The sequence below is a fragment of the Paroedura picta genome, chromosome 7 (assembly GCF_049243985.1).
Source record: "Paroedura picta isolate Pp20150507F chromosome 7, Ppicta_v3.0, whole genome shotgun sequence".
Lineage (NCBI taxonomy): Eukaryota > Metazoa > Chordata > Lepidosauria > Squamata > Gekkonidae > Paroedura > Paroedura picta.
Window position 1 is genome coordinate 67,796,549 of NC_135375.1, and position 24,551 is coordinate 67,821,099.

The 24,551-nt window shown below is 43.3% G+C and overlaps 2 long non-coding RNA genes across 4 annotated transcripts in view; one reads left to right on the top strand and one right to left on the bottom strand.

The window, feature by feature from the left end:
• The window catches only part of LOC143841051 (uncharacterized), a 56,150-nt gene that overhangs the window by 23,162 nt on the left and 8,437 nt on the right, over positions 1-24,551 (top strand). For 2 of the 3 annotated variants that reach the window (XR_013232537.1, XR_013232536.1), the window contains one exon: positions 4,145-4,316. This is a non-coding gene — a long non-coding RNA (uncharacterized LOC143841051). Of the gene's footprint in view, positions 1-4,144; positions 4,317-12,074; positions 12,191-24,551 lie in introns of those variants that run through there. The other variant, XR_013232538.1, reaches the window with a different exon arrangement.
• LOC143841054 (uncharacterized) lies at positions 330-19,291 on the bottom strand. Its single transcript, XR_013232541.1, has 3 exons — positions 19,203-19,291; positions 6,710-6,778; positions 330-368 (listed from the first exon to the last, which is right to left on the bottom strand). It is a non-coding gene; the product is annotated as an uncharacterized LOC143841054 (long non-coding RNA).

The window sequence follows — 24,551 nt, forward strand, 5'->3', positions numbered from 1 at the left end:
GTGAGCACAGCACATTTCCCATTACCTGTCAAGCGAGTATGTAGAGTTCTTCTGGCCCCGCAGTAATAGCAGGGCTGCTGGTGAACAGAGTAATAAACACCTACTGAGAGGGATGTAGCGTGAAAAGATCTCATCACCTGCCATTAGTACGCTGATGAATAATGTAGGATTCTCGGTGGCAGATGTCAGGGGTGGGAGGAAGAATCACTTCTGTAAATGCTCTGGTGAACACTTCAGCACAAAGTGAGAGGTGATAGCAACAGATGCATGTGACAAAATTACACCCGCTACTGAATTTTTTTAAATGGAAAATTTACTTCACAAATGGCTGGCAGCTTCTCAGGTTCTCTTTCCTTTTTCTTTCAGTTCTGTAATACAGAAAAATAACCGAACTAATAACAGTTTGTGCCTTTGGACTGCATCGTTATCTAAAAAGGACAGAGGCCTTAGAAAGCTAAGCTGTCTTGAGTACTAAATTAAATCTCTTTCTTCTTGTATCCAAACTAGACAGTTGCTCCTGAAACTATTTGAAAAGTTAAAGTAGTATTCTGAATGTACACGATACTTATTTTCTGCAAATGTGGCCATTTGGAGGAGACAGATTTGCTTAGTTTATGATCATACACAGTTAACAGCTCTATGTCTGTATATCCTGGGAGCTTTGATGGGACAGAACCTAGGGAGGAGGAGTGTTATAGACTCTGTGATAGCAGTGGAAGATCTCCAGGTCCCATTAGGAGGTTGGCAGCCCTATCCAGGAATGATGCCACAAAGTTCCCCTACATAATGCTCTAGGAATTCCTCCCCCCCCCAAAAAAAAGCCCCATCTGTATGGGAGACAATAGAGATTACGGTAAAATTCCTAGAGCATCACAGACACTGTTATGTCCCAGCCCTGTTTTTCTTCCACAGCTACCTTGAACAAGGGTGGGGGCAGGAATTAGTTGCCACAGACAGACGAGTGGTTAGCCTAATGATCAACAAGCCTAAAGGTTAAAAGAGCACAATGTTACAGTATTCAGAAAAGAGGTTGGATAATTGGTCCAGTGTCCCTAAAAGATGGCTCCACCACTGTTACAGTAAGTTTATCAGTCTCTGGCAGGAACATAAAAAGTCTGATGGTGTGCCTTCTACTCTATCACAAAATGATTCTTATCGATCACTGGAGGTTTTGTGGGAACAGCCCTGGCTATCTCCTAGAGAACATGAGATTCATAATAGTAGCAGCAAGACCTGATATACTGATTCTAGAGGAAAAAGGACTACAGGCCACACAGAAATTAGCTTGTGCTGCAGGAGGGATATTACTATTTTCCAAAAGAGCAAGGTATATCATTCCACTTTGTGTATCATATTACCGTATTTGCCAGCGTATAAGACAACTGGGCGTATAAGACGATCCCCCAACATTTCCACTCAAAATATAGAGTTTGTTACATTACATTACAGTACTATGGGCCACTATGGGCAGCTATGTCTATCCCAACTGAAGTGCACCCGGCGTATAGGACAACCCCCCAACCTGGAGGCATGTATTTCAGGGGGGGAAAGTAGCCTTATACTCCAGCAAATACTGTAATTGTTTCATTGTATTATTTAGCAATATTACTGCATTTTGCAAAGTATAATTTGATCCCAAGTACTGAACAAGCTTTAGAGCTTCTGGTTACTTTAATCTATTATTATTATTTTACACAATAGCTGATATACACTACCAAAGATTGTGCTAGCAAGGAAAAATAAGAGGAAATGAAGATGAAGGAAGAGGATATACATTTAAATATGAAACAATTTAGTTATTATTTATTTATCAATTTATTGCCCACCACTTCCAAAAGGCTCATGGCGGGTTACAATCATCTAAATAAAACCCCCAATAAAAATCTCCTTAAAACAGATATAAAATCAGATTACATTGTGAATTGTGAATCCATATGTGAGTTTTTAGTGAAGGATTATTTAAATGCCATGACTATGGCTACTGCTACTTTAGCGCTAAACAGGGAAGATCTTTAAAAGCCACAAGTGTAGTGGAGCCAAGCACTCTAGTTCCCCCATGCTTTTCTAGAGCCAAAACACACACAAATGCCAAATGCAGCAATTGAAATGGCGCAGGGGAAAACAATAGTTCACAGGCTTCTGATTGGGCCATCATGACTTTTTTAAAATGCCCAACCCAGGCACACAGTTAGGTCTTGCTGTACCCTCAGCAATATCACAGAAAGGGGATCAAAAGTGGATAAAAGATATGTTTTGTGTCTTGAATTGCATGACTGAGAACTCAAACAATACACTTAGGTGCCATTGTCCAGAATTCAAGCACCTTATGCACAGTCTGGTCACTGCAATAAGTCATGTCGTTTTCTGAGAGCAGACTCTGTAAAGGAATGGACAGTGCTGGTAAGATGCTTCAGGAATGATGAATTGAGGAGGGAATTGACACTTCACTTGGCTTTCAGAAGCTGTGAAAAGCCTGGGTCCCAAGTGGTTGTATGTGATGTTTCTGATCAACATCACTTTCAGGCCAATTCCCTGACATGGAAAGATGTTCTCAAGTAGCAAATAAAACAGGTGAACTGAATGCTCTATCCTTTGGTCAGAGAGGATATGTATACCAGGGTTAAAGTCTAAAGCAAGAAACCTACTTCCAAGGTCACTGTGGTAATTCCTGATCCCTCAACGGATCTTTTGCCAATTCCAGTCCCACCCTGTAGAACTAGAAAAGGTAGTAGATACATGTACACAATAAGGACAGCTGCATAAGTGTTGAATAAGCAGAAATGAGTGGTAGACCAACTCTTTAGAAAGGAACCTCTTGTATACACAAACTTGATGAAAAGCAGAAGTGCCAACTGAATGAACTATAGCTCATATTTATCATAAACTAGGGGCCAAGCCCGTTGCATTCAGGAATACAGCAGATGCTAGATTGGGGGGAGGGGGTGGAAGACAGCCTCTCCCTCTCCCCAGGATCTGGGAAAGCTGCAGGCAGCTGTTAGGGAACTCACTGGCAGGGGCAGCTCTCACACAGCAGAGAGAAGTGGAAAGAGGAGGAGGTGGTCAGGGGTGGGGGATGAAAGGCGATTGGACAGCCACTGGACAGACAGGTAAGCTGGCTGGAGTAGGAGGCACTCAGGGGCAGGACAGCCGCCCTGATTGGGTGTTAAGTGCTGAGTGGCACTTAAGCCATGAGACATGCTCCTCCTCCAAGGCCTAACCAGAAATATATTATGTGGAACAGATGTTATGTCAGAATACAGAGACAATATAAGCAAAACAGCTTCTGTTTAGGACCCAAGTGGATGTGATGGTGCATACATCATGTGTCCATTCTGTTCATATGTAAACTCTGGGGTTTCAGTAAAAAGAGTCTTCAGGACTCAGGAACTGAAGTTTCTCCTTCTAGCACCTTCTTCCCACCCATTCATTAGTCCAGACATTCTGTCCATTCCCAGCTCATTTCTATTATCAGAGCCAGTAAGTCAGTGAAGCACCTGAACAACTGGGGCCATTCCGCACGACTTCAATGTTGCAAAAGGCTTCCAAATTGTAAATGCTACTAATTTGCTACTAATTTGCAGTTATGCACGACGTCGCACACAATCTGCTACACTCCTGTAACCGATCCGCAAAAAGCGATTCGTTGTAGCGCTTAAAGGGAAATCCAGAAAAGTGGATTCACACTCCGAAAAGTGCTACACTCTTGCAAACAATTTGCAACACTAGCGAAAAAGACCTGTGTGTTCCCATTGTTGCGGTTTCAGCAAAGTCCCTCCCCCTGGCTCTCTCCTCTGAACTTCCAGCGAAGCGATCGCCATTTTTTTTCTCGGAGCAATGAGCTGGCGAGCCTTCATTCACTCAGCGAGGCTTCTCTGGCTGCAGTCCCTCCACAGAGCTGCTTTAAAATTCCCCTAAGTCACCAAGCACAACACAGCCCCGTTTGCAAGTTCCCTTTATTTTCAACTGAAAATCGCGCCCGTGCATGGGGTGGGGGATTTTTTTTTTCACTCGGGGGAGCGTGGCAATGATGAATCGGCAGCTCACATGCCAGATGCCAGCTAGATGGGTCTCTCCGTTGCAACGAATTAACACATATTCGTTGCAACGTGTGTTTTTTCTTTTCTTTTTTTAACTTTTCTTAAAGGGAAAGGGGCTTTCCCGGAGCATGATGACAACCGCCCATTGGCTGTTCGTTTGATTGATGGCCAGGGGTGGGACAAAGCACAGAAATAATCGCTTCCTGGATACCGATTTTTGCAAGACCAGAAACCCGTGGGAAACGATTGAAACACTACTGGATTCCACTACAAAGGCAGGTATGCATAATGCTGAATTCCACTATTAAAAATAGCGTTTCCGCTTTCAGGAACCAATTGGCAACATTGGTCCTTGTGTGGAATGTTTCCTGATTTTGGGGAGATAACTATGAATGGGACAATCTCATGATATGAACAATGCTAGGAAGCCAACCTGAAAACTATAAGAGTAGAGTGATGTCATGAAAAGATAAAATGGGAATTTGTAGAAACCACTTTAATGTTCCTTATTGATGTGAAAGCATCTTTAGTGGTGCCCTCCTAGGAGGAAATGTAACAGAGTGACATGGCACACTGGGGAGAAGAAGGATGGATTGAGCAGGGAGGACAGGGCCCCTTGCCATTGCCATCCCCCCCAGGCCAATAACCAGCCACCTGCTGCGATGGTGGTTCTCTGCTGGTTCTGTTGCCACCTCTCCTACCACTGCTTCCACCCCTGCAGGCCATGTCAGGTCCCATACACAGCCATGGTGGCAGCAACCCACAAGCAGCGGCAGGCGGCCTGGCCTTGGTGTGGCAGGCCCTTCCACCTCTGATTTTGGGTTGCCACTGTGGTAGTTATGTGTGGGCCTTGCTGTGGCCTACAGGAGTGGCACTGGCTCCAGGAGAGGTGGTGAGAGCCAGCAGAGACCACCGTTACAGCAGGTGGGTGGAACCAGAGGAGGCAGCAGTAACTGATTGCTGGTCTGAGGTGATGGTGATTGGAAGGAGAGGCAGAAGGGCCCCATCCTCTCTGCTTGCTCCTTCCTTCCTCTCCCTGCTGCAGTGGAATGCCTGCTGTGCTGAGGCCAGGCTGACCCTTCCACTTATGGGTTTCCACCACCAACCTGGGACAGCAGTAATGGCAGTAGAGACAGCAAGAGGGCCAGCAGAGACCCGTTGTTGCAGGAGGCAGGCAGCAGTGGTTGGCTGTTTTAGAATGTGAGCTCAGTCTTAGAAAGTTCCTACAATGAAAAGTATTTTCCAAAATTTACCTCTGCCTGCCTGCAGCAGGTAAAGTGAGAGTCTTCATTTTTTTTATTTTGCGTAAGGGGATTCCTTTAGTTACTTCTGTGATGATTGCAAAATGTTAAGCTGTTATAGTAAAATAGAAGTCCAGTGGCACCTGAACTACTAACACTAGTTTCACTATATCTGAGAATGTGAGCTATCACTGGAGTTGTCAACCTCCAGGAGCTGGCTGAGGAAATCAGGCTTTTACAACTTATCAAGAACCCAAAAGTTGAGCTACAAAACAATATTAAAAATCATTACAAATATTCATTAAACAAAGTGCACCAATACATTATATTAAAAACAATGTAAAAACAATACATATCTAGCTGCACATGGCAGAATAGACCAAACGTGTTTCAACCCACAGGGGTCTTCTGCAGTGGTCAAATTATTTTGTGCTCTTTTGTATAAGATCAAAATCTAAAGGCTTGCTGGGTGGAAAAGGACAGTCTGTTATGTGTAGCTCCAACTGGTGTTTCTAAAGTACCTGATTTAGAGCCCACCTTCTAAAATATGTATTATCTGAGGCTACCACTCTCAGCTTTTTCCTGACTTTACATCAAGAGTGCATTCCCATGTGTGTCAGAAAAAGCCTTGTTTTTAATATAATGTTTTGGTGCACTTTGTTTAATAAATATTTGTAATGATTTTTTAATATTGTTTTGCCGCTTAACTTTTGGGTTCCTGAGTTTTGTTCGTGTTGGGTTTTAGTTTCCTTCTTTGGTTTTGTATTCCAACTGGTGACATATATTAAACAAAAGAGGTTTCATGTGATTCATGGCAGCCTTTGTCAAATTCCAACATCAGTGACAGTTAATAAGTGCTAATATTACATAAACAAACAAACAAATAAATGGGTGACTTAAGGTGGCATAGGCGAGGGGGGGAGGAAACACCCAGGCATTTGTGTCCACCACCCCTACCTCTACCATGAACTTTTCACATTGATCTTATGTGAGAGAGAATTGCAACTTTTTAACACAAAATGATAACAATTTTTATTACCAACAACACATAATTAAGCAAAAAGTTGCACGCTGCAAAAGGAAGCTATTGTTAGGCTTCAACTCTCTATTTTTAATATAACAATTATCACTGATTACTTTTTTCCAAAGCAATGATAAATATTTCTGTTGCATCAATATAATTTTTCTGCATAAACCAGTACTTTGAGAACATTGAAAGCTAAGAAAGTTTGGCTAAAAGGGAACATTTGTCATATATTTTGTACCCTGATATTATTTCTACCAATGTCTAAGGCTAAAAAGGGCCACCTATTTCTGCGGAGATGTATCTAAAAAATCTCTCAAGCTGCCTATAATAATCTCCATTATGTATAATGACCATTTTGATAATAGTCTTTAGAAGAGGTAATGGCCCTGCGGAATGGTTATTACCTGTCTGTTCATGCTGGAAGTAAGATACTGAAGCCAGAGGGGACAGTCAAATGGTCCTTGTGGTGTAGTCTGAAGAAATAAGAAATATTTAACAGAATGCAAGAAATAGAAAAGAAAGTGACTTTCATTATAAAAGCTGCTTGTGCTGGGGCATTACTAAATTCAGAAAATAATTAATGCAAGGCAAATGACTCAATGCAAACAAAAGCTATCTGAAGCCACAAAGAAGAAATCAAAAAAGGTGATGATATTTTGTTTTGTTTTAATGTATACTTGTTATATGGTCTCAATAGTCCAGGAACAACCTTTCTGTTAAGGCCTAGGTGTCTAAATATAGACATGTATGCTTGACCACAGGGGTAACACAACTGGGACTCTAGAGGGGAGCTACTTCTGCTTGTTGAGAAATATCTTCTAGAAGCATGCATTGTCGTGATCTTTCTGTAAGACTTCAAACCAAAACTCTAGATCAGGAGCTTGTAAGGATGAACTAGAAATCCTAGGACTAGGAGCTGCATAAGAGTCCTACGAACTCTAAGAACCCAAAGCCCTATTGAAGTTCATCTTTTGGCACCTCAAAGGAGACAGTTGCTATAAAGCCCCAAGGATTACAGGGAATCCTTGCTTGGACAACAGTCCTTATTGCTGGTCCAAGTTCTCTGTTCATTTCATCTTCTTTCCTGGTCAATGACCTTTGCTTCCTTTGTGGCCTTGGCAGAGTCTGCACTTACTTTCTTTATTCCATTGTCAATCCTGTTGAATTCAGATCACTTTGAAGTCGGGTCTTCCTCTCCCCCCTCCTCCCCATTGAAACAGGAAAGTCTTCTGCACGTGGTTAGGGAGGCTCAGAAGGTGGGGGGGGGGCTCTTTCTTTCTTTTCTTGAAGCCTTTCTTTCTTTCTTTTCTTGAAGGGGGGGGGGGGAAACCAAGCAGGGAGCCTCTTTCTTTTCTTGGAGGGGAGGGGGAGAGGATCGAAAAAGGCAGAGGAGGGAGGAAAAATCCAGGACCGACAGAAGTTGAGAGAAGTTAGGGGCTTCTCCTTTAAGGCAAGCGTGTCACATGACCAGGTGTGGCCTATCAGAGGTTCTCTACCACAGAGCTTTATTTATTTTCAGCACTCCAAGATATTGCACACTAAAGGTAGGGTCACTCTGGATCAATCCTTCTTGCTGCAGAAGGAAAATTAAAATCACCCCAAATCCAAACGGAAATCGCATTCTGTGTAGAGGGCAAGGACTGAATCTATCTGGGGCTGGAATAATAGCTCCGTGCAGTTTACACCCTTGACTCCCAGGTTACATTTCAGCATATAAAGAGCTGCTGCTCTTTCCAGTACCCTGAATTTTGGACTTCCTCCTGAAGTTGGCTCCTGCTGCATGATTTGACAAGGTCTCTGCTTCTAACCCTTGAGTTTCTCCATGACCTGAGCTCCCGGTTTATGACTTTGTATAGTTTCAGTTTCTGATCTTTCAACCCTTGACACCCCATTTCCTTCTGGTTACTGCTTTCCATCCCAGATTTTGTCTAGCTATCACCACCAATTCTAGCCCTGAGACTCCAGAAATAGTAGCTCAAGGAAAGAAACGTCCATCCCCTACTGTTTTGGACAATGGAGGTGAAAAGGGGTGAAAGGAAAGGGCAGCAATGCTGGAAAACATAATATCTTAAATAAGTTTTGGCTCCAATATGTAGGTCATCAGGTACAACAGCATGATGTGAGCATTCAAAAGTACATGATTATCATCTCATCAAAAATGATTGCTGCTGGATTGGGGGTGGGAGTCAGAGAGTTAAAGAGCTTTTACAAGGCAGCCATAAGTTCAGAAGGTTTGAGGAGCTTAATACTAAGAGAATTATTTGCACATACCTAAATCTAATTGTGTAAATACTAAACACAAAATACACAACATTAAACATATATTAAACGAAAGAGGTTTCATGTGACTCATGGCAGCCTTTGTCAAATGCCAACATCAGAGAGACTTTGCCTGCATGGTTGTGGTGTCCCTGACACCCTCCCTCACATTATTTTTGTCTGTCTGGTCCTCTCTAGTCAGTGTGCTCTGATTCAGAATCATGTAGAAAACCTACAGCAGTTTTACAGAAATGAACTAAAATTCATCAAAGTCCTGCTCAGTGAGAAGAACCATGTCCAATTGTCCAAAGTTGCAAATGTGCTATGTGTATTGTTAAAGTTTAATTCTGTGCATTTGTCAGAATCTCAGGTTATGTATTCGGCTTCCTGTGCACACTTTGTATGTTTACTCAAGTTGTGGATACCTTGTATGCATTTGTGTTTTTATGCCATTAAAAGTAATCTATAACTATCTACAGCAATCCACATCATGAGAGAAAAACTTTAAATGAAGCTTATCATACCAATGAAGCATTTACAAAGCTCAGACTGTTATCAGCCTGATTCTCACTGAGATGATTGTCCTATATCTGGGCTGTACCACTTCAAACTGCAGGAGGGGGATAACACGACATTACTTCCACAAAGAAAGCTAGACGTCAGGAAGAAGGTTCTCATCTAGCCTTTTTACTGACATTAATTTTCTTTCAGCAAGGAATATTTTTGCATGGATTAACAATCAGTTGTGTGTGTTGAAATAAGTGACATTGGGGGGTGAAGGGCAATACATCATTCTCAGTGTGCAAGGTTGTTATCTCCTTGGATGGGATGCCTCTTTTTGTCATTCTGGGAGCTGCCCTCTGACCCTTCCTGTCTGTCACTCATTTGGTCATCTCTCTCTCCATATGGACTTCTATGGAGATGTTTCTCCTGTAGACATAATGCTCTCATGCTCCCAAACACATTTTACCAGACAGGCTGGCCGTTTGTGATAGGGAAATTACTCTTTAGATGAGGCTTTTCTTTCTCCTTTCAGCTGCAACCCAAATGTGAATTGGATCTACTTAAATAAATGAAAGTTTACCTTTTTTGAGGCAATTGGTCCACTGTTGATTGAAGACAGAGAGTCTCTGACAGAGGACAGAGAGAAAGCAGAAAGGCTCAGTACTTATTTGGCCTCTATGTTTTCCCAGAAGAATATGAACATATCTAGGGATGGTAGTAGGCAAGGTATAGTGTCTGTGTGGTGAGTTAACATGGGCAGAGAGGTGGTCAAGAAGCTCCTGGCTGCACTGGATGAGTTCAAATCCCCTGGGCCAGATGTGCATGTGAAAGTGCTCAAAGAACTTTTTGGAGAGCTTGCAGAGACTTTGTCCACCATCTTTAATTTATCTTGGAGGACTGGAGAGGTGCCAGAAGACTGGAGGAGAGTGAATGTTGTCCCAATATTCAAAAAAAGGAGGAGAGATGACCCGGGAAACTACAGTCTAGTGAGTCTGACCTCAGTTGCAGAGAAGATAATAGAGCAGATTTTAAAGGGGACAATCTGCAAACATCTGAAGGACAATTTGTTGCTCTGGGGAAGTCAACATGGATTAGTCTCTAGCAGGTCCTGCCAGACCAAGCTGATTTCCTTCTTTAGCCAAGCGATGGGCTTACTCAGTCGTGGAAACTCAGTTGACATGGTTTATCTGGATTTCAATAAGGCTTTTGACAAGGTTCCCCATGATGTTCTGATGGGTAAACTGGAGGACTGCAGACTTGATTTGCAGATGGTTAGGTGGATAGTGAACTGGTTAGAAAACTGCACCCAAAGAGTAGTTGTCAATGATATTCATCAGAGTAATGAGAGGTGAGCAGTGGGGTACCTCAGGACTCAGTACTGGATCCAATAATTTTCAACATTTTTACCAGTCATCTGGATAAAGGGATGGAGGGACTACTCATTAAATTTGCAGATGACACAAAATTGGGAGAAGTAGTGAGCACCCCAGAAGAGAGAGAGTTCAGTGAGATTTGAACATGCTAGAATGAGAACAAGATGCAATTCAATGAGGGTAAGTGCAGAGATCTACATCTGGGTCTCAAAATGAGGAGCATGCACACTGGATGGGAGATACACTTCTGGACAGCAGAGTGTGTGAAAGAGATCTTGGGGTGCTTGTGGACTGTAAGCTAAATATAAGCAGACAGTGTTATGCAGCAGTAAAGAAGGTGAATGAACTTTTAAGTTGTATCAACAAAAGCATCACATTAAAATTGCAAGATGTCATAGTCCCACTGTATACCACATTGATCAGACTGTACCTGGTGTACTGTGTGCAGTTCTGGAGGCCTCACTTCAAAAAGATATGGACCAAATTGAGAGGGTTCAGAGGAGAGGGACAGGGATGATCTGGGGCCTGGGGACCAAACCTTATGAGGAAAGGCTGAGGGACCTAGAAATGTTCAGCCTGGAGAAGATGAGGTTGAAAGAGAACATGATTGCTGCCTAAGTATTTGAAAATTTGTCACTTGGAGGAAGGCAGGGAGAAGTTCCTGTTGGCAGCAAAGGATAGGACCCACAGTAATGGGTTTAAAATATGTGTAGAATGGTACAGGCTAGTTATCAGGAAAAAATGTTCACACTCAGAGTAATTCAGCGATGGAATCAGCTGCCTAAGGAAGTGGTGAATTCCCCCTTGCTGCAGTTGTTTAAGCAGTGGCTGGACAGATACTTATCCTGGATGCTTCAGGATGATCCTGCATTGAGCAGGAAGTTGGACTAGATGGCCTGTATGACCTCTTCCAACTCTATGATTCTATGTATATGCCTATGCATTCACTATGGGAATGGGGAGGTTCCCAGAAATAAGGTAGGTCGAAAATGGAATTAGAGTCTAAATCTTTATTTAGAAATATAGTTCAAGAAAAGCTGAAGATACTACAGGCTCCCACAAACACACAAAAACACACATGCATATAGCATAAAACTTAACCCTAGACAACCTAACACCTAAACAATACAAGCACACAATAAAAAGAGGGAAATGAAAACATATAGGCATCTCCTGATGCCATCCAAGGTCCTGGGGTGGAAGGAGACCAAAGAAGGAAGAAGCAGTGCAGAGACTCAGGCTAGCTCCAGATCTCTGAGGATCCTGTGTTCAATGTTGAAAAGGGGCAGTAGTAAAGAACTCCAGGGAAATAGCTGCTGCAAAATTCCAGTGGTTTGAGAGGGCCTATATTGATACTTATAAAAGTTGGTATGTGTGGCAAAATGAGAGCCAAAGCCAGGTTTGGTTTGGAGCCAAAATGTTTGAATCTAACTTTCCGATTTGATTCTAACTGCCAGGCAGGAAATTTATGGATGGAAATGTAATATGCCAAAGGTTGGGTGGAAGAGATTGGAATTGCCTGGCTGGCTTACAGAATGGGCAAAGAACCAGATGTGAACTGATGGTCATATCTTGAAGAAATGATAGGCTTAAAACAGGGATGATGGCTAATTTAGTCCTTCTGTACTTTCAGAGTGAATTGAGGCTTTTGAACTCTGGTGCTGGAGAAGACTCTTGCGAGTCCCTTGGACTGCAAGGCGAACAAACCGGTCAGTCCTAGAGGAGATCAACCCTGACTGCTCTTTAGAAGGCCAGATCCTGAAGATGAAACTCAAATACTTTGGCCACCTCATGAGAAGGAAGGACTCCCTGGAGAAGAGCCTAATGCTGGGAGCGATCGAGGGCAAAAGAAGAAGGGGACGACAGAGAATGAGGTGGCTGGATGGAGTCACTGAAGCAGTAGGTGCAAACTTAAATGGACTCCGGGGAATGGTAGAGGACAGGAAGGCCTGGAGGATCATTGTCCATGGGGTCGCGATGGGTCGGACACGACTTCGCACATAACAACAACAACAACAACAACTTTCAGAGTGAAGAGCAGACTAGTTCCCTTCATTTCTATTTGGGCTATTTCCCTATTGCTATGTTAGGAAGTGCTTTAGGCCTTGTATTTGAGCAGCTTCCCTGTTGTCATACTAGAGGAAATGCCTTGTTGGAGGCCCATCTGTATTTAAATGAAATATGGGGGTTCCCTTATCAATGTCTCTATGGTCTGACATCAACAAATAGGGTTTTAGGTGTCAGAGTTGAGACGTTTCATAAAAGTGTAATCTGCACAAATTTAAGTGTAAAGCATATACCTGATTTGCATGTTACATAATAAATATGCAAGTAATTCAGTGTAACCCTTTCTGAAAATACCAATGTTAAAATTTCTAGACAGCTTCATTTGGTTGCAATACATTCAAATTACAGCATAGCAACTATTATTGAAATTATATATCATTTGGGTGTAATTAGTGACAGTACATGGAAAATGAAATTCAGAATTTTAATAGCTACAATGTCAAAGGTTTCTAATGAATTTCTATTTGAATTGTACATAAAAAGAAGTACTTAGTGACTACACTGATTTTTTTCTAAATGTCCTCTATACCTAGGTGTAAACTGCACGGAGCTTTTATTCCAATCTACACAGAATGTGATTTCCGTTTGGATATGGGGCAATTTAAATTTTCCTCCTGCAGCAAGAAGGATTGATCCGGAGTGACCCTACATTTATTGTGCAATATCTTAGAGTGCTTTTAATACTCAATATTTTTCAAATCCGGATTGGGAAAGAAAGCTCCGTGGTAGAGAACCTCTGATAGGTCATACCTGGTCATGTGACAAGCTTGCCTTAAAGGAGAAGCCCCTAATTTCTCTCAACTTCTGTGGGTCCTGGATTTTTTCTCCCTTCTCTGCCTTTTTCGATCCTCTCCCGCCCCCCCCCCCTCCAAAAAAATAAAGAGGCTCCCTGCTTGGCTCTTCTCCCCCCCTCAAGAAAAGAAAGAGGCTTGGCTCCCCCCCCTTCTGAACTACCCTATGTCATGAATCCCCTAATTCATGCCATCCTGATCTGTCCCGACCCTGCATATTCTCACACTTCTATGTCTCCCCCGGCCGATTCTGGCCAAGGCCATAAAGCAATAAACCTGTCTTCTGAGAACTTCACTCCCTTCCTTTCCCAGCGGGTGAGGAGCTCCACCAAATGTATCAATCTTACTGTAAGTGTCCTTGCGGAGACAACAAAGTCTCAACAATGTGCCAACTTCCTGATAAGGCTCCTGGCCATCTGGCAGCCTGGGAACAGGCTCTCTTTTGTCACCTCTTTCTGCTCTCCCGCCGAAACCTTCTGGGCCCCCCTCCCCTATCTGGTGAGCCCTATAACTGCCCCACCTGGTCCCCCTGTACTTTGTTATTATCAAGATCTTTGCTTAGGAAGATCTTGGCCTGCTTTAGCGTTCTGTGGACTTTACCTAATAAAGCTCTTCTTGGAAATTTGCAACCGGCTGTTGGATTTCGGATGTGCTTTTACTTGGGACTCCACTGGCTGGGCTCAGCCTGATTCCTGACACCCTAACCATGTGCAGAAGACTTTTCCCTTTCAATGGGGGGGGAGAGGAAGACCCGAGTTCAAAGCGATCTGAATTCAACAGGATTGACAATGGAATAAACAAAGTAAGTGCAGACTCTGCCCTAGACTGCATAAGGGATACTCTGTACAATGTGTCCAGTCCCTAACAGAAACTATTTATCACTACCAATTAGTTCAACAAAACCCATAATCATAAAAAGGAATGGGAATGAACATGTAATCTACCTGATACCAAGTGAGACCAAGTGGTTCAGCTCTATATCATTACATAGACTGGCAATAGCTCTCCATGGTCTCTGGTAATGCAAGTGTCTTTGTCAGCATCTCCTGCCTGAGACTCTATAAGAGGTCTTCTTCATGCAAAAGAGGTGTTTTGTCACTGAGCTATCCCCCTTTCCCAGTGCATTCATCAAGGAATAGGTCCAGTTTCAAACTGAGAAAAGAGAAAGGAAGAGAAGAGCAGATCTTTGTAACCAACTTCTAACTTTTTGAAGGAGCCTCAAAGCGGCTTAAATTGCCTACCCTTCCTCTCCCCACAACAGACATCCTGACCATTTCCTCTTGGAGGCAGCCAAGGCACACTGCCTACTGGTTATAGAACTGCACCCACTTACCGTGCAGTTTCCATCTTCCTGACAAGAGTCTCTTCTCACTTTATCTCCCAGTCTTGTCCTGGGTTTTTGCTTCCTGATAAATCAGATAGCTGACCAGAAGTCAGGACAACCCACTCCCCCCCCCCCATTTTGGCTTGTCAATCACTGTGATACGGCGTCAGCTACCAATCACCTTTTAGCACCATATTTTCACATTCTGGTGGCCCCCAAACACCCCCCAGCATAGAACAGAGAGCTACAGCAACATATAATGATTTAAAGTTAGCCAAGCGTTGTTTTTGTGTCTTCCCTCTACCTCCTTTGTATGGAAGTTCGATAAGTGTCCACATGCTTCTTTCACAGTTGCTCCTCAGAAGAAGAAGAACTGAATTTTTATACCCTGCTGTTTACTACCCAAAGGAGTCTCAAAGTAAATTTGGCACAATCCTTGGAACAGCCAAAAATTGTGTAGAAAATTTTACAAACATTGATGATTTAAGAACACTGATGTGGCAGTACGGACTTCTGTGAAAACTAGGGGCAAAGCCCATTGTATCCAAGAATACAATGGGCACTAGAGCTTGGCAGTGGGAAGAGGAAGGGGAGGAGTTGCCCAGTCTGTAAGGGCAAGGGGTTGAATGTGTGTGTTGTGTGGAAGGTTGTGGTGGTGGTGGCAAATGAGGGCATGGGTGTGGAGATATGGGTGTCAAGAACCTGTGGTGTGGAATGTTCATTCAGTGTGGGAGAGGACTGACCTTTGGGGATTGTGGCATAGTGGTTACAGATGAGCTTTCCAGAGCCATGTCTTCAGATATATGAAGGGAAAATCAGACTGGAGACTCTTCTTAGGGGAAGATTACAAGGCAACCAATACCTCCCAGTTCTGCATCATTTCCCTTCTTGTGTGAATTAGGCCACAGACACTGAAATGCCCCTCTGCCCTAATACACATGGGGTAGTCACAGTACACAGGTGTCCACCCTGTTCCTTCTTCTGCATTTTTTCACTGTTGATAAAATGTTATGTGCCCACATGCTTCTTTCATGGTTGCTCCTTAGAAGAAGAACAGATTTTTGTACCCTATTGCTTACTACCCAAAGGAGTCTCAAAGCGGTTTACAAAAACCTTTTCCCTTCGTCTCCCCACAGTAGTCAACCTGTGAGGGATGTTGGGCTGTGAGAGGTCTGAGAGAACTGGGAGTGGGCCTCAATGACCCAGCAGGCCTCAGGTGTCTTAAAGCAGTTTCCAATTGTCTTCCCTTCCTCTCCCCATAGCAGACTCCCCATGAGGGAGGTGGGGTAGATAGCCTCACATGGAAGCTGGCAACCATAAGAAGAAGTCTCACTGTGCACAGCAATTTTCACCTTAGACAAGTTTATGGACACCTAGGTAGTATGGAATTCCGGAACACGAACTTACCTTACCTCCTCTCTGCAATGTTTTATTGACCTGAAATAGGTCAGGGGATGCTAGGTGGCTGTGGGGGGCATTATACATTTTTGAGGCCCCAGTTCCAGACTTCAAGGAATATATTCAGACCAGGGAAAGCCAACCTCCAGGTGGAGCCTGGAGATCTCCTGGAATTGCTACTCATCTCCAGACTATAAAGATCAGCTCCCCACACAAAAATGGCTGCTTTGGAGGGGTGGTTCTGTAGCATTGTACCATTTTGAAGTCCTACCTACAAACCTCCAGGAATATTTCCAAATCAATGGTAGCCAACATCCAGGTGTGGCCTGGAGATCTCCTGGAATTACAGCTCATCTCCAGACTATAAAGATCAGCTCTCCAGGCAGAAATGGCTGTTTTGGAGGTGGACAGGGCTGTTGTGCAAAAGAAACATTTAAGGCCTCCCAAGGAGGTTGTCGTGGAGTTGAAACACTTGAGGCCTACTGCATAGGTTTGTTGTGCAGATGAAACAGGAGGCAAAAGAACCTCTACAACATCATATCAGACCAACCTTATCTCTTTTGTCAAAAAAGTAACTACTTTGCTACCTTATGTGATAATTTTTTTACTTTACTTATATTTGTCATATAGAAAATCAAAAGTATTTTCTGTATATATCTGTATATATAGTATTATAGTTTGTATCTGTTTTCCAAAATACATTTAACAAAACTATTTTAAAAAAAATAAAATTTGCACACATTTGCTTCCCAGACTCAAGGCATAATTTCAAGCAGGGAAATAAAAATCGTCGTGCCCCCCCCCCCCCCCCGCCACATATGATGCTGCTTTACACAACATGGAAGAGACAGGAAAATAGGGTTTCCAACTAGCAAATTCCAGGTAGCTTCTCAATGATATGTACACTCCAATCCATAACACATGAATGTAATGACAGACAAATGAATTTAGCAGTAACAGATTAGAGGAAAATCCCACACATCAATGTCCTAGGGTATGAAATCTCTGCTCCAAGAAACATGCCCCATGGCTTGTACTCCATAGGCTTGCTCACATGTCATTCGGGTGCATTTAAACTTCTAAAATGAGTAATGGCCTCAAATGGTCTTTAACAGTTTCAGCGTGCCAACCTAGGCACACATCTTGAATTTCCTGCACACTTTTTAAAAAATCATGTGTGTACACTCACAGACACACACACAAAGCAGGGAAACTAGAGAGAGAGATAAAAGTTAACTGTCTCAGTTCTCTTTTTCCTTCATTTACTCTCTACCCCAAGGGGCTTCAAGGTGAGCAGGCCTGTTACAATCCTTAGGGAAAGGGGAATAGTTAATGGCACCCAGCCATAGCCATAAATAGCCATAAATGCAGTTGTCCTGTTGCAAGTCAGCCCACGGGTCCATCTAAACTCAGTATTATTTCTGGTCTGACTAGTGGCAGCTCTGCAGGATCTCTTCCTCACTGACTGCAGACACCAGGAGCTGGATGCTGGATTCTCTACATCCAAAGCAGAGGCTCTTCCAAAGAAGCTCTGACCCTGCTTTCAATAAACTTGGAAAACAAACAGAAACAGAGGGAGGGGGAGAGCCTGTTTGATAGCCTTTATTATTTAAAAGAAGGGACACGCTATAAATGAATTTTCCAGATAGAGAACATTGTGAAGCATATCAAAATATGTCTGAAAATCCATCTATTTAAACCACTGTTACCCCATCTCCCCTCCTATCAAGAATGAGAAATATCCACCTCAAGAGCAGGAGGGCTGGAGGGCAGCTCTCCTCCATCACTGCTGCCCCCTGAACAGCCACCAAGCCAGCCAGCTGTCCTTTATAAATCAGAGATAACAGACAGCTCTGCTGTGTACGCAGCAGTCTGGAGGACTGAATGATTCCCAAACAGTGTGCCTTCCTCGGTATAAGTTGCCCCATGGTTAAAACTGCCCCCAGGCTAATTGGTTAGCAGAGTGTTAAAGGGTTTTTTATTTTAAAAAGGTGAAGAGAATGAAAAGAGTTACAAGGATTTTTTTTTAACGTCAACTTGCCAAGCCTTATAGAAAACATCACCTCATAGAATCCCCATCTTTAATTATCCTCAGATTCCAGTGCTGCCAGGCTTTGGTTGTGGCCCCTTCCTATGCCAAAACATACCTTTTCTTTCTAAACACCTCAAAGGCCACTATAGGATCCCTTCCTGGGTTTACAAGCCAAGGCTTAAGCTACATACTTATGTAGTCTGTTTTGGAAACAGGTGGGTCCCAGTGCTTTGCCCGCCTTGGATCAAATTATCTCCCAGGAGCAGCCCCACTATATGTCCCCAAAAGCACACACACACTCAAAGCTCAGGGGAAACCTCTCGAGCACATTTAACTATTAGCAAAGAGGTATGAGTGGAAAGGAAAGTCAACAATTCCCCTTTGTACATCTAGACATGGTTTGTGCACATACACAGACCATCAGGATACTGGTCTACATTGTCTGTTCTTTTCACTGCTTAAGTAGTTTTACTGAATTGATGGTTTCAAATAATAGGAAACAATGCAGAAATAAGCACATGTAAATTTGCATGCACCTTCTTTGCATACTGTGTGTTTTGCTTACTCAAGGGAAGATGAAGCTGGGGCAGCATTTTATTTACTTTAAAACATTATGCTGGGGAAGAAAATGTTCAAAGGTTGATGAAACAGTCTGACAGGCTGATTAGCAATTTAAAAAACAGGCATAGTAAGTGATAAATATTTGTGCCACACACTGGAAATCAGTTAACTGTCTGGTAATTTATTCTGTGATGTAGAACTTGGTTTCTGTCATAGGGGCTTTTTTGGCTGTTATTTTCCACAGTATTTTTTCTATTTGTCATGAAAGTTACTTGCTCTTTGGTCTGTTAAGGGAAGACTCATGACAACACCAGCTGAGATAGGGAAGGTCATTAAAATGTTCCTTGACTATCTGTAGATCCACTTTTGTTTGATGGTACCTGCATCTTTATTCCTAACCGAAAATTGTGACATTTCTTGCTGTTCACACAAAAGATAACCTACTGCAAGGCTGGTCTGTCAAACCACAGGAGACTTCAGACACTTTGGAGAACTAGGGGTATATTTCCATTTTCAGTTCAGGGTTTTTGAGAACTCCTTAACCTGTTTCTGGGGGGTTTCCTTTAATCTTTCTGAGGAAGCACTCACTTTAGAAGGATTTCTCTTTGAAGTGCCTCAGAACACGATAGCATCATTCTGATGAAAAGGATGAGCCTTTAAAATATGGCTTCTTCTCTGACTGCATCTCCCTTTTCTATCTATCCCTCAAACAGAACTCATGCTTGCACAGTAGCATGGCACAATGTGAGTATTCTATGTGTAAAGCAGATTATGACCTTTGAGCATTCTGACTGAGAAACCAAAGGTTAGGTTACATCTGAATCCTTGGTTCTAGCAAAACCTTTCAGGGAAGGAGAAACAGATGACAGGCTGACTTGGGTGAATGACCATCAGGTGCTAGTAATCAGCCATATTACCATGGAAGAGGCAAAGCAAGATAAGATGAAGTAGTTGAGCAAACTGCATCATATCCTGGCGCCTGAATGAGTAGAACTAAAGTGAGCCACCAATCCTTATGCAACTCCATTATGAGGTTTGACTTGCAAAAGATTGAGTTTATTGAAAGCAAGCAAGTTAACCTAAAGGCATTCTCTTGTCTGTGTTTGCACTGACAGAGGACTTGACCCACTGTGGAAGCTTATAGCATAAAATAATTATTGTCACCCTAACTGCTATGGCCTAGAAGACTCTATCAAGTTTGCCTATTTTGCCTTTTGTGTGTGAGGGATAGTGCATGGATTCTTTGGGGATTATTCAGTTATCACTATGACCGTTTATGCACTGAAGGTTTCATGCTGGGCTGCAGGCTGGAGTTTTAGTTGTGGCAGGTTGTCCCACCTCTTCTTGCACCCACACAGGGGAGCATTTGGCCCAGTGTGCCTCACCCACCCCTGATTTGTGCTCCTGCATGGGAGCTAGGGCAGTGAAGTTCCCAGTGCATAAACAGTCTATGTGCTGCAATTTCCTCATGTGTCTATGGTAGACCTTTGTTGATGAGCATTGTCATAAATATTCAGCATTACTAAAAACTGGGATGTGTGGCAGTGTCATCACAGATAATATGGAAGCTGTTGGGGTTGGTACATCATATACGCTAACATCAATGGTACATAGAATTATGATGTAATGCTGGTGTGGCTATGTCACAGAGACTACTGCCATAGAAAGGTTATAAGATTTGCCTGCCTATCATTGTAACTATGATCAACCATAAACTTTTCTAACTAAATGGGGAGTTTACACTTAGAGTCACTGTGGTTAGTAACATAACTTTTATCAAAGGGTAAAAACTGTAGAGCACTGATATGGCATGCTGAAGATCTCACATTCAAGCCCTGGCATCTGGTGATATAAAAGATCTCCACCTAAGACTCCAGAGAGCTGTTGCTAGTTTGAGGAGATGATACTGGTAGAGACAAATGTGCTGTGGCCTCAGACTGGGAGCTGATCCTTTAAACCTGAGCTCCAGTCCCCAAGGCATCCTCCTTAGCATTTGACCTGTGCTCCCATTTCGGACCTTGGTGGAAATTGCATGGAGCTTTTATTTCAATCCCAGATCGATTCAATCCCTGCCATCTACACTGAATGTAATTTCCATTTTGATTTTGGGCAATTTAAATTTTCCCTCTGCAACAAGCAGGGTTGATCTGGAGTGGCCCTACCTTTCCCCTGTGATATCCTGGAATGGATATAACCCTCAATATTTGAAAAATCGGCATGAGTAAAGGTGCAGCTCTCTGCTTTTCCTAAACTAACTAGCTGCCTGGAGACTGTAGAAAAGCCTTGATTGGCCAGGGTATCAGTTCAAAGGCTTCCTCACTCCCAGGTTGCAAGGCTTCCCTTAAAGGGGAAGCCCTAATTTCTCTCAGCAGAGGCTCCAGAAGCCCTAACATCTCCTCTTGGAAGAGATTTTCCTCTTGGATTTATTCCCCTCCTCTGTTGTCTCCAATCCTCTCCTCCCCCCCCCCTTCAAGAAAAGAAAGAGGCTCCTGCTGCGCTTGGCTCCGCCCCCTTTCTGAGCTTCCCTAATCACATGCAGAATACTTTTCTGTTTTGAGGGAGAGACTCTAGTTCAAATCTATCTGAATTCAGCAGGATCTACAATGGAATAAACAAAGTAAGTGCAGAATCAGCGCTTCTCCCCATGACATCTCTTAGACCACTGTCCCCAGAGCTGCTAGCTGTGCCTGCTAAACTTCTCTTGGGGCCAGTCCACATAGCGGCAGCCATGCCAAGCTGCTGCCAGTGTGATGCTGTAGAGCTTTATGCTCCACAGTTTTATGTGTCCCCACAGGTGACACATTTCAGTACCGGATCTGCTCCTGTACAGAAACGTATCCCCCTAGGAAACACAGTGGTGGATAAATGGTTCCATCACATGAGGGGTTATTTTGCAGGATTGTGTGGAACGTAATCCTACCTTCCTGCAAAATACAAAGAAATGCCCTGGTACACCCCACAGTGAGGTGAAGTACCACAAAACCAACCAGGGCATTTTTTCCCCTCTCTGAGCCACTGTAGGGCAGGAGCTGGGCCTAAAAAGCCTGGCTCTTCCCTGTCCACACAGGTATGCTATGGGAGAGGCCCTGTTGGCCCCCGCAGCAGGCTAAGAGAACTTGGCTTCTCCTGTGTTCCCTTAGCCTGGGGCAACTCAGGGCCTGATCAATGGCAGGCCCAGCAAGGGGCTTGTCCAGGGGTTGTATCATGTGGAAGCAGGGATTAGCCCTGTTTCCATAAGACCACGCTTTCAGCCTTTTCCGCCCATGCGGATTAGCCTTGGTGAATTCCATCACCTCCAGCAGCTTATGCAGTCTTCATTTGCCCTCCCCAAGGCCTTTTCTGCAATTGCTGCTTCCAAACCCACAGCCAGCAGCTTAGAGCTGCTTCACTGTACCCAGCTGTTTCTCTACTTTTCCAGCCAGGCATAGGCTCTCGAGCATCTGCTGTTATCATCTCCAATCCCTCCCACTCCCACCAGGTCATTGCCTTAAACAAATGTGTGGCTCACCCATGCTGGTGTCTTCTAATCCTCCACAGCCCAGCCAAATTGGGGTGTTTGACATTTCCTGACACTGGTCAGACCTCAAGCAACTGACCTTGATAGATAAATGGCCTCATTCAATATAAGGCAGCTTCATATATTCAGATAATTCACAATCATGTTCACAAAGTATGAGATTCTTTTAAAAATCTCTCTAGTACTAGATGACCCATGAGGTCCCTTCCAACTCTATTATTCTATGATTCTATGTACTATACAAGTTGTTGTTATGTGCGAAGTCGTGTCCGACCCATCGCGACCCCATGGACAATGATCCTCCAGGCCTTCCTGTCCTCTACCATTCCCCGGAGTCCATTTCAGTTTGCACCTACTGCTTCAGTGACTCCATCCCGCCACCTCATTCTCTGTCGTCCCCTTCTTCTTTTGCCCTCGATCACTCCCAGCATTAGGCTCTTCTCCAGGGAGTCCTTCCTTCTCATGAGGTGGCCAAAATATCTGAGTTTCATCTTCAGGATCTGGCCTTCTAAAGAGCAGTCAGGGTTGATCTCCTCTAGGACTGACCGGTTTGTTCGCCTTGCAGTCCAAGGGACTCACAAGTCTTCTCCAGCACCAGAGTTCAAAAACTATACAAGTAGTTGTATGTTTGTTTGTTTTTTGCAGAAGGGGGAGTCTGGATCCAAGCCAACGAATACATTAGATATACACATTCTGACTTTCAATACTCTTCCAACAAAGTAAGAAACCAGACAGACTTTCAGGTGTCTCTCCTTTTCCCATGAAGAAAAGACTGGTTCTCATATATCGTTGAACATAAATGCATTCACTGTTTACAGCTCTGCTGTATTTTTCCTTCAAAGCTCCTTATATTCTTGATATTTCAGCTTTTGATAGGTCGGCAGTAAATGAGAGAGACAATTTTCTGTATCAAGATTTATAGTGAGGCGACTGACTTTCCTCACTGCATAAGCACTTTCCCCTGGTCTACTAAAACAGATAAGTTTAGCTGTAAAGTGTGTCGCAGTGACAAAAAATTGTGGAATTCTCCCTAGTTGTTTAGCAACCTATTTTCAATCAGACTGTCCAACTTTACTAGTGAGGGGCTGCTTACCCACTTGGAAAAAGAGTATATCAGTCTGCACCATCAAGTTGTCACTAAGAAGTAAAGAAATTGTCCAGGTCAGGATGCTGCTCTGCACAGACAGAAAGCTAATATCATCATTCAAAGCTCCAGAAAGACATCAGGATTTCCCATATTGTTATTTATCTCTCCTATCCTCCACCCTAGTGCTTTTAGTCATGCTAATTTCCATAAAGTATATTATATTTTGCGGGCAGAAGTTCAAGAAAAAGGATACCCTAGAACCCTGCTATGATAGATACCTCTCTACAGGCTTTGTAGATGTTCACAGCTTTATCTCTTTGCCTTTGGTCCGGTACAATCTACAGCAGTGCATTGGATGGACCACTTTGCTTTGAAATCCTGAATCAGTGCCCTGCTACCTCCCAGGCAGAGAGCAGAGTTATGCTCACCCAAGGAGAGTCATGGATCCAATAGGTTTCTGAAATGCTCTTTGGGATCCAATACCCCCTGACAACTCAGTAGATGTGCTGGTGAAAGACTGGCATAGCCATCTATCCAAAGTCATCAACAGGATTACTCCCCACTGCCCTTTCTGTTCCTGCCCCAAGCTGGCTCTGTGGTACACTTTTATGGAAATGGGACCTGAGATAGCAGGAACCAGTTTGTTGAAAAATCTTTGATGAAACTTCAAGAACATCTTATAAGATGGTTATGAGGACTTATGAAATGCTTATAAAGGCCATTAAGAGGTAATATTTTGTGGCCCATATTGCCTCCTCTAGCTCATGCCAAGAGCAGTTATTCAAAAACATTGCCTGTTATATTCTTAGTTACAGAACCTCATGAAATTAAATGATTGGCTATCAGCTGTGAGACTTTTGTGAGCATCTTTCTGTCACTCCACCATGCCATCCATTGATCTTTTTATACATTTATGGAACTGGAGGCCCCTTGGCTACTCTACTTCAGGCTACTATGGACAAAATTTTGGTAGCTGTTTGGTCTATCACATGTCCCCTTGACCCATGTCTCTCATGGCTGGTGAAGGCCAATGGTGATAAAATCTGGGTCCCTCTCCTGAAGATTATTAATCTGTCCCTAATTTCAGGAACATTCCCATAGAGATGTAAGGAGGCCATGGTTAGGCCAGTTTTGAAAGAAAAAAATGGGACTGGATCCATCCAATCCAATTAGTCAGCACTCAGTTTTACATTGGCCATTTCTGGTTAAGATGGTTGAGAATGTGGTCGTGAAACAACTACAGGTTGTTGTTTTTTTTTGGGGGGGGGAGGTCCTTGATTCATTCCAATATGGCTTTTGGCCCAGTCATGGCATGTAGATGGCTCTGGTTGCC